At 36.4% G+C, this 13046-nt stretch overlaps 1 long non-coding RNA gene across 6 annotated transcripts; it reads left to right on the top strand.

The window, feature by feature from the left end:
- Window positions 1-11600: 11600 nt before the first annotated feature.
- Window positions 11601-12692, top strand: LOC145140939 (uncharacterized). Of its 6 annotated transcripts, XR_013722362.1 has the most exons (5): window positions 11601-11775; window positions 11851-12054; window positions 12128-12235; window positions 12373-12450; window positions 12536-12692. It is a non-coding gene; the product is annotated as an uncharacterized LOC145140939 (long non-coding RNA). The 6 variants fall into 6 exon arrangements; XR_013722365.1 differs by lacking the exon at window positions 12373-12450 and having other exon boundaries at window positions 12142-12235; XR_013722363.1 differs by lacking the exon at window positions 12373-12450.
- Window positions 12693-13046: the final 354 nt, after the last annotated feature.

Raw genomic sequence — 13046 nt, 5'->3', positions numbered from 1 at the left:
CCCATGGTAATCGAACGTAGTTATGTGTCGAGTTGCATCGCACACGTATCTTTTTTTCCTAAATACTCACCAGTGAGCCAAAGTTGACGAGTCGTAACATCGGTGGTGAGTACCATTTGAACCAGGTTTTGAGCCATCGTGGAATACATCTACATAATGACTGTAACATCAACTTTCTTCCATTCCTGGTAATTGGTTTTGGAACCGTATCATTGATATGATCACTCACATTGTATACCATACAATGAGTTGAAGACAATTCTGTCCATTGGTCGTATTTGAGTCCCTCTAGATTAAGAATGATAGGAATGTGAGATTTGATATTTGTTATATTGAAAACATTGTGATGTGTACTATTTGCAGTATCCACTGATTTGTAAGAGAAAATAGGGAGAGAGAAGCCGTCTAGGGTTTAGCCATGTGTGGTGGGAGAGCCGAAATAGAAAGGGGAGAAAAGGTAGAGGTGAGGATGGAAAATGAGAGATTTAGGAGTAAAGAGGAGGAGTCTTTGATACCATATTATGAATATGATTTCATTGCCTTTAAAATGGGAATTACATAGTTTATTTACATACATGCTATGAGCCGATCCTTTATGAAAGTGTAACACCCGATTTCGAATCGCTTCATAATTCGGGGTTGCGGCTCGATCATCAGTTATCATAAGGCTTGGGAGTTTGGGAAATAAAGGATTTGGCCCTTTTTGGATGAGGATGTTAAAGTCTAAGTGGTCCGAGTGTTCGATGGTGTTTCAGAGCCTAAGGGCATAACCGTAATTTGTTATCTCGGTCCTTTATGAATTTTGGGTTGGGTTTGGGGAACTTCAAGGCTTTGAAGGGTTGATAGAAGTGTAGGGCTTCTTGTCACATTTCCGTGGATATAAAGAACATCGAAAACGGTGTTAAAATGAAGAAGTTATGGCCTTTTGAAGTTGGAGTTGTTCGGGTGAGTGATCGTTGCCTTGCTGACCACACACATTTAAGTCTCACGACGTGAGCATGAAGTGCTCACGACGTGAGAGGCACCTGATGCCCCAAAACCCAAATTTTCGGGTATTTAAAGGTATAAGATGATTAAGGTTGCTCCTCCTTATCCTCCTTCACTCCCAAGACCTATGGAAACCCTAATCTCAGCCCCCATTGAAGTTCTTGGCCATTCTTGGTGTTATTCAAGAGCTTTTGGGTCTTTAGAGCCCTTTGAGGAAGAATAAGATCATTTATGGTGCGTTTGTTAGCATCTTGGCTTCATCATCAACTAGTTGTGGAACTTTTGGACCTCTGTAAGTCCTCAATCTCGTGTTTTTTCCTTTCCTTGTTTGCTAAATTCTAAGTTTCAATGCATTTTATGTTGGTTAGCATGCATGGGATCCATAAAGTTGGCAACTTTGTGGATCATGGTGGTATCTTAAGTCTTATAAGTCTTAGATCTGAATTTTGGGCATGGTTTTGGACTCCAAGCTTGAATCTTGGCCCTTTTCCCTTCATTTTGACCTAAGATGGTGTTTGAGTCATGCATTGGACATGCATGACTGAAAAGCTTCAATTTTTATGGTACTTGGGGTCAAGGAAGACCCTCTAGACTGTCCCATGTTAAGGCTTAATGGATTAAGAGCTTAATGCTCATTTTTGGTCAGATCTGGCCTCATGACGTAAGGAATAAGGCCTCACGACGTGAGAGCGTGTTCGAGGAAGTTTCTGGGTAAAAGTCACGACCTCACGACGTGAGCATAAGGTGCTCACGACGTGAGCATCTCCTGTGCAAGTATTGGGCTCTTCGATTGTTGGCTAACTTGGTCTTGGACTTATCTTTTGGTTTGGGCTCATAATGGACTAAGGATTTTAGAGTAATGGATTTCTGGTTGGGCTTGCCTTGCCCTAATGAACCTTGGATGGTGAAATGGGCTTGGGCTAATTGTGGGCTTGGTTATTTTGGGCCATGTTGGGCCATCTGAATTTTATAGTTGGGCTGTTGTGTTTTGCTGGACGTTTCTTGGGTAATGGCCCATGAAAGGAATTGGGCCCACTTTGGAAAATTGGGCAATATTTGGGCCTTAGATGTTTCTTGGTCATCTAGTTTGGGCCGTGGCTTTGGGCCCAAGCTTGTGGAAGGGTAAAAAGGTATTTTACCCTAATTTGGACTCATAGTGTGAGTTAGGGGCTAGATATTGATGGATTGTCGCCGTGGTATTTGATAGCGCGTGGATTTTAGCAGACCTGCAGTCATAGTCTATTCGTGAGATCAGCTGTGATGGGGTGTTGTCTTGATGTTGACGGTTCGGGGATCTGTCAGCCAACAGCCAGGGATCGTCTGTATAATTCGGCAGTGCGAGGTGAGTTGTCCTCACTATACTCTCGGGTCGAAGGCACCAATGCCGACTCTTTGGATTGTTATCATGGTTTATCGTACGATTAAGTACTGTGGTGATCTGTTAGATCTGTATCCTGGTAAATAGGATGATACTTTGCTTAGTGATCTGTTAGATATGCATGTTATCTGTTCTGACTATATTTTTACCGGTTGCATGTGCTGATGTAGTGTGGTTGGGTTGAGACTGTACTGCTTTGTGTTGTCAGTCAACAAACCCGGTAATATTTATATGGATATGTTATATGTATGCTTATCTGTTATATATATGTCGACATGGTTTGTGTGTGTGTGTGTGTGTGGTTGGGTTTAGGCGGTCCTGGTTAGTGCTGAAGGCTAACAGACCCAGGGCGTCTCGGATAGACTGAAGGCTAGTAGGGCGTACCAGTCAGGCCGAAGGCCCAGAGGACGTTCCAGATAGGCTGAAGGCCCGGTGAGGCGTACCAATCATGCTGAAGGTTCTGTGAGCGTACCAGATAGATTGTAGGCCAGTGGGGCGTTCCAGTTAGACTGAAGGCTCTGTGGGCGTATCAGATGGACTGTAGGCCGGTGGGGCGTTCCAGTCATGTTGAAGGCCATGCATGTTTGTTGTTTGTTGTCTATGTTATCTGCTGTGTGTTGGTACTTTGGGGGAACTCACTAAGCTTTGTTCTTACAGTCTTTGGTTTATGGTTTCAGGTGTTTTAGAGATTCGTGGCAAGGTGAAGGCATGACCGTACACATCCTGATTTTATGTAATTGATCTTGGGAGGCACTGATTTACAAATAATGTTTTGAGAACACCATTTTGTGAGCATTTTATTAGTAAAATGATCGTTTTGAAAAGTTTAAAATTGTTGAAATTTTTGGGATGTTACAGAAAGGGAACAATAAATAGACTAACATTAAGTAATACATGAATACAAGAATACAAATACACTAACATGCCAGTAGTTACCCACAAATGGATAAGGATCGCTAATGACATTTTTTCGATGGTTAAAAACCATTTTAAATAATTATTATGAAATACTAGTAGGTGGTATAGGGTGCACAATTGTATTAGGCGAGTTAAAGCGACAACACGAAGAATGACAACTGTCAAGATGTAGAGTCACAAAAAAACCTAAACATAATTTTGTACTTGCAGTAGAATGGAAAAACACCTTCAAAAGTGACAGATTAGCATAGAATGTAGAAAATTGACCTCTAGATTTTGGACCGTCTTGGCCAACTTAAAACCGATTGGTCAGTTTAAGACTGACTTAGTCTATTTGGTTGGTCAACTTCAGTATACTGATTTGTTTAGTGCAGGATAAACCTGTTGTCAATTTAACGAACAAATAACTACTTATAACTAATTTTAACTTAAAAAAACCAACTTACATTGGTGAAGTACATAACTTCTTGAACGACTTCGAAACTTTCAAAAACCGCTATTTCGTCATCCTTATCTTTTTTATGGACAAATTGAATATATATATATATATATATATATATATATATATATATATATATATATATATTGTAACATCCCAAACTACGACCCAAAAATTTTTGTTTTAATATTACTAAAATCACATCATCGAATGTCAAACATACTAAGAACCATAGAATGAGTAACTCTAAAACTCAAGTAACTGTGTCAAAACAAATACTGTGTCAATCATATCATAATATCTGAATAAAACTCCCAGGATAAAACTGAAATTGTGGTGTGTGCCATGCCGTCATCCCGAGCCCCCCTGCATCGGACTAACTGGGGCCTTGCCCCCCTGCATCGGACCGAAGTCCGGACTAACAGGGGCCTTGCCCCCTGCATCGGACCGAAGTCCGGACTAACTGAGCATAACATAACATGATCACATCATATAACATAAGCACATATACTGCATACTGCATCGGACCGAGGTCCGAACTAACTTACACATAAACATGCCTGAATCACAAAGACATCAAGCATACTGAACTACTGCATCAGACCAAAGTCCGGAACTACTACTGTCTAAACGGGCCGACATTGTGGCCGTAGACCCGTTCCTACTGGGAGGAAAACTCACCTAAACTGCTGAACTCTGCTGATAATCCTCTGGCTGCTAATCGACTATTCTCTGAAGCGATGCTCTCCTAGCTCACCGAGCTACCAACACCAAATAATAGAACTTAGCCTAACTGTCCTCCAGAGGTCAACTAAGTCAACTCTGGTCAAGGTCCTGGTCAAAGTCAACCTTCCAGTTGACTAGACTCGCCGAGTTGTTCTACCAACTCGCCGAGTCCATGCTCCTCAAATCCCAAACAACCCCGACTCCACTCGTCGAGTCTAGCGAGAACTCGACGAGTTCTCCTTCATCTAACACATCGGGACTATCTTCAACTGACTCGCCGAGTTGTTCTACAACTCGCCGAGTCCATCTTCATCAGCTAAGAAGATTGCCTTGGACTCGCCGAGTTCCTCCTTGAACTCGTCGAGTACCATGATCTTCATGTCCATCACGGACACAGACTGGCTGAGTCCTTCTCTAACCCCACTCACTGATCCGACTCATAAACAGAAGGGTTTGGGTTTTGCGACCCGACTCGCCGAGTCCATGAGCTGACTCGCCGAGTCCTCCTTGTGACAACTCTATTCTGTCGATTTCAGTCAATTCCAACACTTCCAACCCATAGATCTAGACTCCTTATGCTAGCATTGCACGTAAAGTTGCCAACTTTACGTGCATGCAAGGTGCTATGAGGCTAAAACACTTAATCTAAGCTTCAAGGAAGACCTAGGTCATGAAATGGGACCTTAGCTGAATAAAGCCAACCACTTTGAGCTTCTAAAGCTCAAGAGTGTCCAGATCTGTTGTCCAAACCATCCACAAAGGCTTAATACTTGGATTCTACTTGGAAATGATCCAATTGTGACAAAAAGGCAAGCTAGAAAGGGGATTTATCAATTGAAAGCTCAAGGTCCAGACTTTTTACCTTCTAACAGTTGCCAACTCGATGTGAAGGCTGGATCTACACTTCCTTCCTTGCTCCTTTCTCCCAAGCCTTCAAAATCCACTCCAATGGACCTTAATCTTCACCAAAAGCTCCAAAAATGAAGTTGGGTGGCTAGGGTTTTGGGGTTCTGGACGAGAGAGGCTGTAATGAACCCTAGGGAAGAGAATAAGATGCTTAAATAGGGCACCAAGTCCCGAAATTAGGGCTTCCTAACCCAGACCTGACTCGCCGAGTCGGTCACTTAATCTTGCACCCGGATCCCGCTCCGACTCGTTGAGTTCTTCCTTGGACTCGACGAGTTGACCCCCTTTTGACTTAGGGTTTTTCTTTCCTTTCTTGGCTTTTCTGATACCGGGTGTTACATATATATATATATATATATATATATATATATATATATATATATATAGAGAGAGAGAGAGAGAGAGAGGTAGGTTCAAATGTTTCTCACATCTATTGTGTGCTAGAATGCACAAATAGGAATTTACTATTAGTTGTATGTATATTAAATGTTATCCATACTTATAACTCATTTTTATGGAAACTAATTAAATTCGTCATTAATGTCAACAATAATATTCTCTCAGAATGAATTCATATTTAGAAGAATGAGAGGGTATTCCAGCAGAATATTACATGCAACTTTATTGTATTTTAAGTGAGTGAGTCCTGAAACAAAATACGAACTCATATATAAAAACGTAGATGCGAATTCATTCTAAAAGATTGTTATTGCTGACATTAATGACGGATTTAATTAGTTTCCATAAAAAAAGAATTATAATTATGGATATCATTTAATATACATATAATTATGGAAATCATTTAATATCTATATTTATTTAATTAAATATTTATTTAATTTTACTAAATTTCTATTGGTGCATTCTAGCACACAATAAATGTAAGAAACAAAATAACACACACACACACACACACACATATATATATATATATATATATATATATATATATATATATATATATATATATATATATATACTAGTAGTGTACCCGCACGATTCGGCGACGCCAGATAGTTCCTTCGGTAAATAGTTTTCTTGCGGCGATCAGTTTTCCTTCTTGTGTCAGATAGTTTATTTTAGCTTTTTGGCCGATTCTTTTTCGGCAAGTAGTTTTTTATTGGTATGTTGTTTCGAGATAAAAAGATAAATATGTTGTTAATTTTCAATGTTGCAAGCATTTTGCGAATGCAGTGTGAATTGTTTTTTTTTTAGCGAATAGTATCATTTCGATGATTATGGTTTAGAACATGGGTAATTTATTTAATTCTTGTTAAAATCCTTCATAATTATACCATTATGTTGGAATGGAATGACAATCTTTAAATCACCATCAACATATCTCAATTTTAACCACTAACGTGTTCCACCTCAACTTAAACCTCAAATATCTTACAAGAGTCACATATTCTAAGTTATTTAACAATGATTATACCATTGTATTTTTGTCTTGATTCTACCATGGTCCAAATTGGAGGTTTTAACTGCCTTTGCTTTTACCAGTTACTTAGTGAGATAGGCATTAGAGGCAAAAAAAAATCATTTTGCTTTGAAAATATAATATCCTTTTATTTCACCCCAAAGAACTCAAAGAACAATCGACCACAAAAATAGGCATAACAAACACATCATCAATACACTTAACTCGGATTTTAAATAATACACAGTTATTGATATTTAATAAAAAAACTAACATCATAATATAACATATTCTAAAAGTGCCCAATAAGATCCACCAAATATATAGAAGAAACCATGATGCATTCAATACGTTGTAGCCAACATTGCAGATATGTACTTCCAAAATGTACCTATTGGTATGTTCCATGATCTCATTTTCAATAAGCCACCCCAAGCACACTACAAAAGCAATTGCATAAAAATCTTCAGGACCCTACACTTGTAATATTGTTTAGGATCCTACTTTCAATACTTTCTACTACAACAATGTATTTTAAACCAACTACTTTTTAAGATAAACAAATGGTCTTCACTGACCAACAATTTATTGTCTAAAATGTCGTCCTACTTTTTAATTTTTTCTATTTTTGTAAGTATTTAGAATCAGTTCCTGTGTACTTGTCTTTTGTACCTTTCGGCACTGATATTCTTGCAGCTTGGTGATAACTCAAGATCATCTTGATACAATCCCTATACATGCAAAGTGTTATTGAGTACAGGAAAACCTTACACAGATATTATGTAAAAAAAAATTTAAAAGATTACCCGAATATTAAAGAAAGGAAATATTAGTGAGAAGCAACCTCCAATCCTCCATGACTGATACGAAAAGGTAAAAGACTATAAGCAACAAACCCAACAGTCATTACACTGAAAACTATTTTAGGATCAGAAATGTCAACTACCTTCTTACAACTTGTTGTCAAGAACTTTTGAGTTTTGACAACCTTTCTTCTGCCCATCAGTGTGAACTGCAACCTATCATTGTGTCAGTTACAATCATACTCAGATGGCAATGTAAATCTACTCATTAGAAAGGGAAAATAGACCAACATCAACCCACTCAACGCTTCTTAAATAAAAATATATAGAATCAAATCATCATGGAAGATATAAAATAAAAACTTAAGTTATAGAGTGTTAGAAATTAACAGGAAAATGATTTATTAAGCCAAAAATCAATGCAAAAAAGTTTAAATGCCAGAAAAAAAACACAAAGAAATATAAAACATACCTTGTTAGAAAGAAATCAAATTTGTCAAAATCAATGAGCTCAAGTGCCTAATCCATTTCTACTTTCGTCCATACATACATTCCTTGCAGTCTTTTATAGAACATATAGAGGGGTAAAAGTGTTTGGTTAGAGTACGAATTCGTAAGACAACAAACACAAAGGCATAAATAAAAATAAAAAAGAAATTTCTCACCATGAAAAAGAAACATTAACTGGAACAGGGCACACAAAAGAAAAGAAACCTTAACTATCCACATGCTTTTATTTTGGTTCTAAACCTGAAAGGTGAAAACAAAGGGCAAACCAGTCACTCCAGCAACAAAATAGAGGATAAATTGGTCATTTTAGACAATAATCTACAACGTACCGACATGATAGGCCAAATTAGTTGCTTCAGACGATAGAATGAAAGCAAAATTTTCACCCAGACCTATAAAAACATCAAACTTGTGATCCTTTTGATTCTTAGCAATCACATGTTGGTGAATCACATGCTTAGCTTTTAAGTCTTGAGAATCAATCACCACCTGTATAAATTTCAAGTACCAATTTGTTATTTCGAACAGGTATGGATGGAGCAGCACGACAACCACATTACATCATTAATGTTCAAAGAAATGGAATTCACTTTAGCAAATGCGTCAGGTCATAACGGGTTCAATTCTTTTTGTGATTATCCCTTAAAAGTCGATGAGTGGTGGCGGGGATGGAGAGCAAGTTAAAGTAGAGAGAGTGAGAGTCACAGATCATATTGGGTTGACATTGCCGGAAAAAGGTTTGTGAGAGCGCACAGTTCGTGGAGACGACAATCAGAAATGGCGGTGGTGCGAGGTTGGAGAGCGGGTGGTGGTTCACTGGCGATGGTGATGAGGACGATGACTTGAGCGGATGAGTTGCGATGTCGGCGCTTATGATTAGGGTTTTTGATATTTGTTTGAGGGATTTATCGATTGTAGAGGTACAGAAGAGGAAAATAAAAATTATTGTTTAATTTCTAAAGTCAATGTTAGTGTCAATTAATTTGTGAAACGTAAATGTAAAATGATCTATTAATTGGTAATCATAAATTGATCGTAGTAGATATGGTTCCTCTTAAATTTTAAGAAATGTCAAAAATACTTTATATAATAGTAAAGATATGCTTAATATTATTGTACATGAGGTAATATATGTTGTACCTCTTAATTTTCAAGAAATAGACAATATCCTTAATAATATAGTAAATATATATATATATATATATATATATATATATATATATATATATATATATATATATATATATATATATATATATATATATTTTGGTGCTGCTAAATTGACATCTTTTACACAACATTGACATCTTTATCAAAAATCAACCTATAATTACTATTTTTAACTAGCTTTTTCGAAAAACAATGTAATTTTAACCATAAAAATATTTCAAAAACTAAGTAGGTGCCTATACGGTAAAATGATGCGTTTTTTTAGCAACCTCTTTGCTTATTGTTATTGTGCCTCATACTTCAAACCAGGGGCGGACCTAAGAATTTTCCGAAGAGGGGGCAAATTTTTTTTAAAACTTTTTTATGGGGGGCAAATTTTTTTTGATGAGTCAAAATATATAATTTTAGGTTAAAATATATTTTTTTTTGAAAAAAAAACCTATTTTTAATAAAAAAAAATTTGTTGTGGGGGCAATTGCCCCCACTGTAGGACCGCCCATGCTTCAAACGCGTACTGTAAGATTATCCCGAGAAAAATTTGTGCTAATCTAGATGTAGAAAGTGAGTACAACATCATATAGTTATCCAATAAATTTGGTCATCAACACATTTCTTTTTCCACGCCATTAACTTGTACACTGTACAGGTTTGTAGTCTAGATCCCCTTGTAAATTCCATTTACCGAAATTGCTAGGGGTGACTAGTATCACCAAGAGTTGATTACTAATGTTAATGATGCTTGCACGATGGTAGCACCTATAGCCTATCATGGCAAGTCAATCTAGCCTTTGACTGTATAAGTGTTTTTTATGAAATTTTGTAATGTAGTGTTCAAATTCAGCAAAGGGTGGACCTAGTGTGTCTCCCACTTTTGGGTGCTAAAGTAACTGGCCATATAGAGTGGGTAACCAAAGGGCTTCTAGCCCAGCGGTATCCGGTGTTGCCCTCTCTCCTTGAGGTTGAGGGTTCAAGTCCCGCCGTGGACATATGTGAATTTAAGGTGTAGTTTAGGAGTAGGTTAGATTTGCCGTTTCAAAAAAAATATAGAGTGGGCAAACTTGAGCCACTATAAATAATATTAAGCTGCTGTCAGCAGATCTCCTTCCGTAGAGCTCCAATTTTGTATTGATTAATAAAAAAAGATGTAAAAAGTGGCATCGAAAGGCAATGATGACAAATGTGTGGTAATATTACATATTGGCAACAAACATATATAAAGATCAACAAATTATTATCATGATTATGTAATGAATGATCTCAAATAATCTTTTGGTTAGTCAATAAATCCTCAAAACACGTTATTAAATGGTTAGTCAATATATCTCATCAAATGAATATACACAATGCCCTCAATATTCTAATAGCCACTACAGTAACGAATTCATGCAATCATCAAGAATTCTCCAATGGTTATTAAATGGGTTTGTCATCACTTCTTTTGTGGCTCTGACCTTCTATACACACAAATGAATTTCTACAGCTGGAATCACACTGACATCACATGTTATTTAAAGATTTTAATACCAGTATATAAGTATCCATTGATTCCATTCCCATTTGTAATCTACAATTTCATTCCCCTAGACTTATCCTTGAACTTCTACTTTTAAAAGAGCTACATTTGATAGTGGAAAATCAAAATGATTTACTTCAAAGTCTGAATATATATTTTCAGAGTTATGTTTTTAAGATGTGTGTGCATGATAACTAAACAACCTTTTTATCAAACTACATTTTGGGAATGTAAATCTATCAGTTACATTATCGCTGTTTAGAGTGTAAATTGTGAGGCGATAAAACTTATAACCATCTAACCTAAATAAAACGACATGATCATTTTTTCAATGGCAATAAATAATAATAATAATAATAGTAATAATAATAAATCAGATGAAACTACCATACACTGACTGAACCTTCAATTGCTCCCACGTTTAATAGGAGATTGTGTAAAATCATCATGTTTCTTGGGCTAACTTAAAGCCCAAGTAGAATACCATGCCGGCATACCCAATCCGACAATCCAAATCAGAAAAATGTGTAAGCCCATTGGGCTAACTCAAATATATACATACCACCTGAGTTACGATTACGAAGCATAAATTCGAAGCAAGTAGACGTGGGTTAAATCAAATCCCCTATTATAATAAAAGAAACTTTTTGTCTACGTGTCATATTCTCTATGCTTCTTGGGTTCAAGTCCAATTACTAAACTACCCTTCTATAACTTAAAATGGTCAAAGATATTCGGTATCAATCCCGTAAATTTTGAAACAAATAGGTTGACTAACTAAATATGTTAATCCCTAAAACACGGCTTCTCCCCTCCTTTTTGCATTTTGAAAATCAAATCACACAACCATATTTGTTAATTGGTTTAACCTATTAACTCCATTATTTATTTCGAAAGTTACTATTGAAGATTGTAAGATGAATGGGGGAATCTCTTCAGTCACCATAGTTGCTTGACGAACTAATTTCCCTCAAGGGCTTCTGATTATCGTTTGCTATATAACAGGTACCAATTTTAACAAAATTAACTCCAAATATTTGAGTGGGGAAATCTTTGATGAATTAGGTTTTTGGATTTTAGGGTTTTCAAAGCAAGGACAATACCAACACCAACACAGAAGGCTAGCCTAGCGGATATGAGAGGGTTGGCCGACGGCTTAAACGGACTAAACAGTTCTGCCATGATTGACGAGGAGATTTCGATGGTGCTAATGCTTTGAACGGACTAAAGTATATCATTAAAGGTTAAGTGTCGGAAAAAGAAGCAGGAAAACGACTGGCCTAGGTAAGCTTGTGTACAACTTTTAAAGCATGTTAGCCACCATCTCAACTACAACCATCACCACTCATCGTTGTAGGACCTATTTCTTAGGAGCATTGCATCAGGGATGCACCGATCTAATGAAGCTGCATACAATACGACAAAGAAAAATTCAGAATCAAATACATAGTAATTGCTTGCTCTGGTACGTGTTTCTAAATTTAGGCTTTAAATACATGAAAACCAAATATAACGTCCAATCCCCACATAATTCTAATGTTTTCTTTTTCAGTTTTATTATTCCTTCTCTAATTTTGTTGTTTTAACAATTTTGTTGTTAAGTCTATAGAATCCATGTGTCCTTGGTCAATGGGTTTGGGTGAGTTGTAGCTTGAATGTTCCTCTCATAATCACGGACATGTAATTTCGAATATCATAAATTAAAATCTAATTTGGAAAAAAAAAGCTAGATTTATATTTATATGTTTTAAAATTGTTTTCACAGAGTGTTTATGTCAAGATACGCGGCATTCCATAAAACTTGGACCAGGTAGAAGGTAATAACATCTCACTTTTCTTTATTTCTCTTATAGGTATTGTACTTTGAAAGTTTATTCAATTATAGCATTGTACTTTTAGATTTCATTTATTAGGATATTGTAATGTGGAAAATATAATCACTTATAGCAATAAGGATTGATTTTATTTGAATATATTTGCTGTAATGAGTACTTTTTCGAAAATATAATGCTATAATAGGAATATATAAGAGTAAATGAAGAAGGCAATGCTTATTTTGACATTAAGACATGCTTTTTTTCGTAGTAACTTTAAATATTAGTTTATTGGGTGATTGCCATATCGAAAAAAAATAAGTTTTGTGGTGTGTATTTTTAAACCGGTTTTCCGATTGTTCACTTTTTTTCTTTCAAAGAAAAAGAATTACATGCACTATGTATTTTATATGATTTTAATGGGTTTGATGTTGACCTTCTCACTTCTACTTTTTATAGTAT

Source organism: Lactuca virosa, chromosome 9, assembly GCF_052849685.1.
Source record: "Lactuca virosa cultivar CGN04683 chromosome 9, Lactuca_virosa_CGN04683_v6, whole genome shotgun sequence".
Classification (NCBI taxonomy): Eukaryota; Viridiplantae; Streptophyta; class Magnoliopsida; order Asterales; family Asteraceae; genus Lactuca; species Lactuca virosa.
The sequence above is the reverse complement of the archived record's forward strand: the minus strand, read 5'-3'. Positions and strand labels throughout refer to the sequence as shown.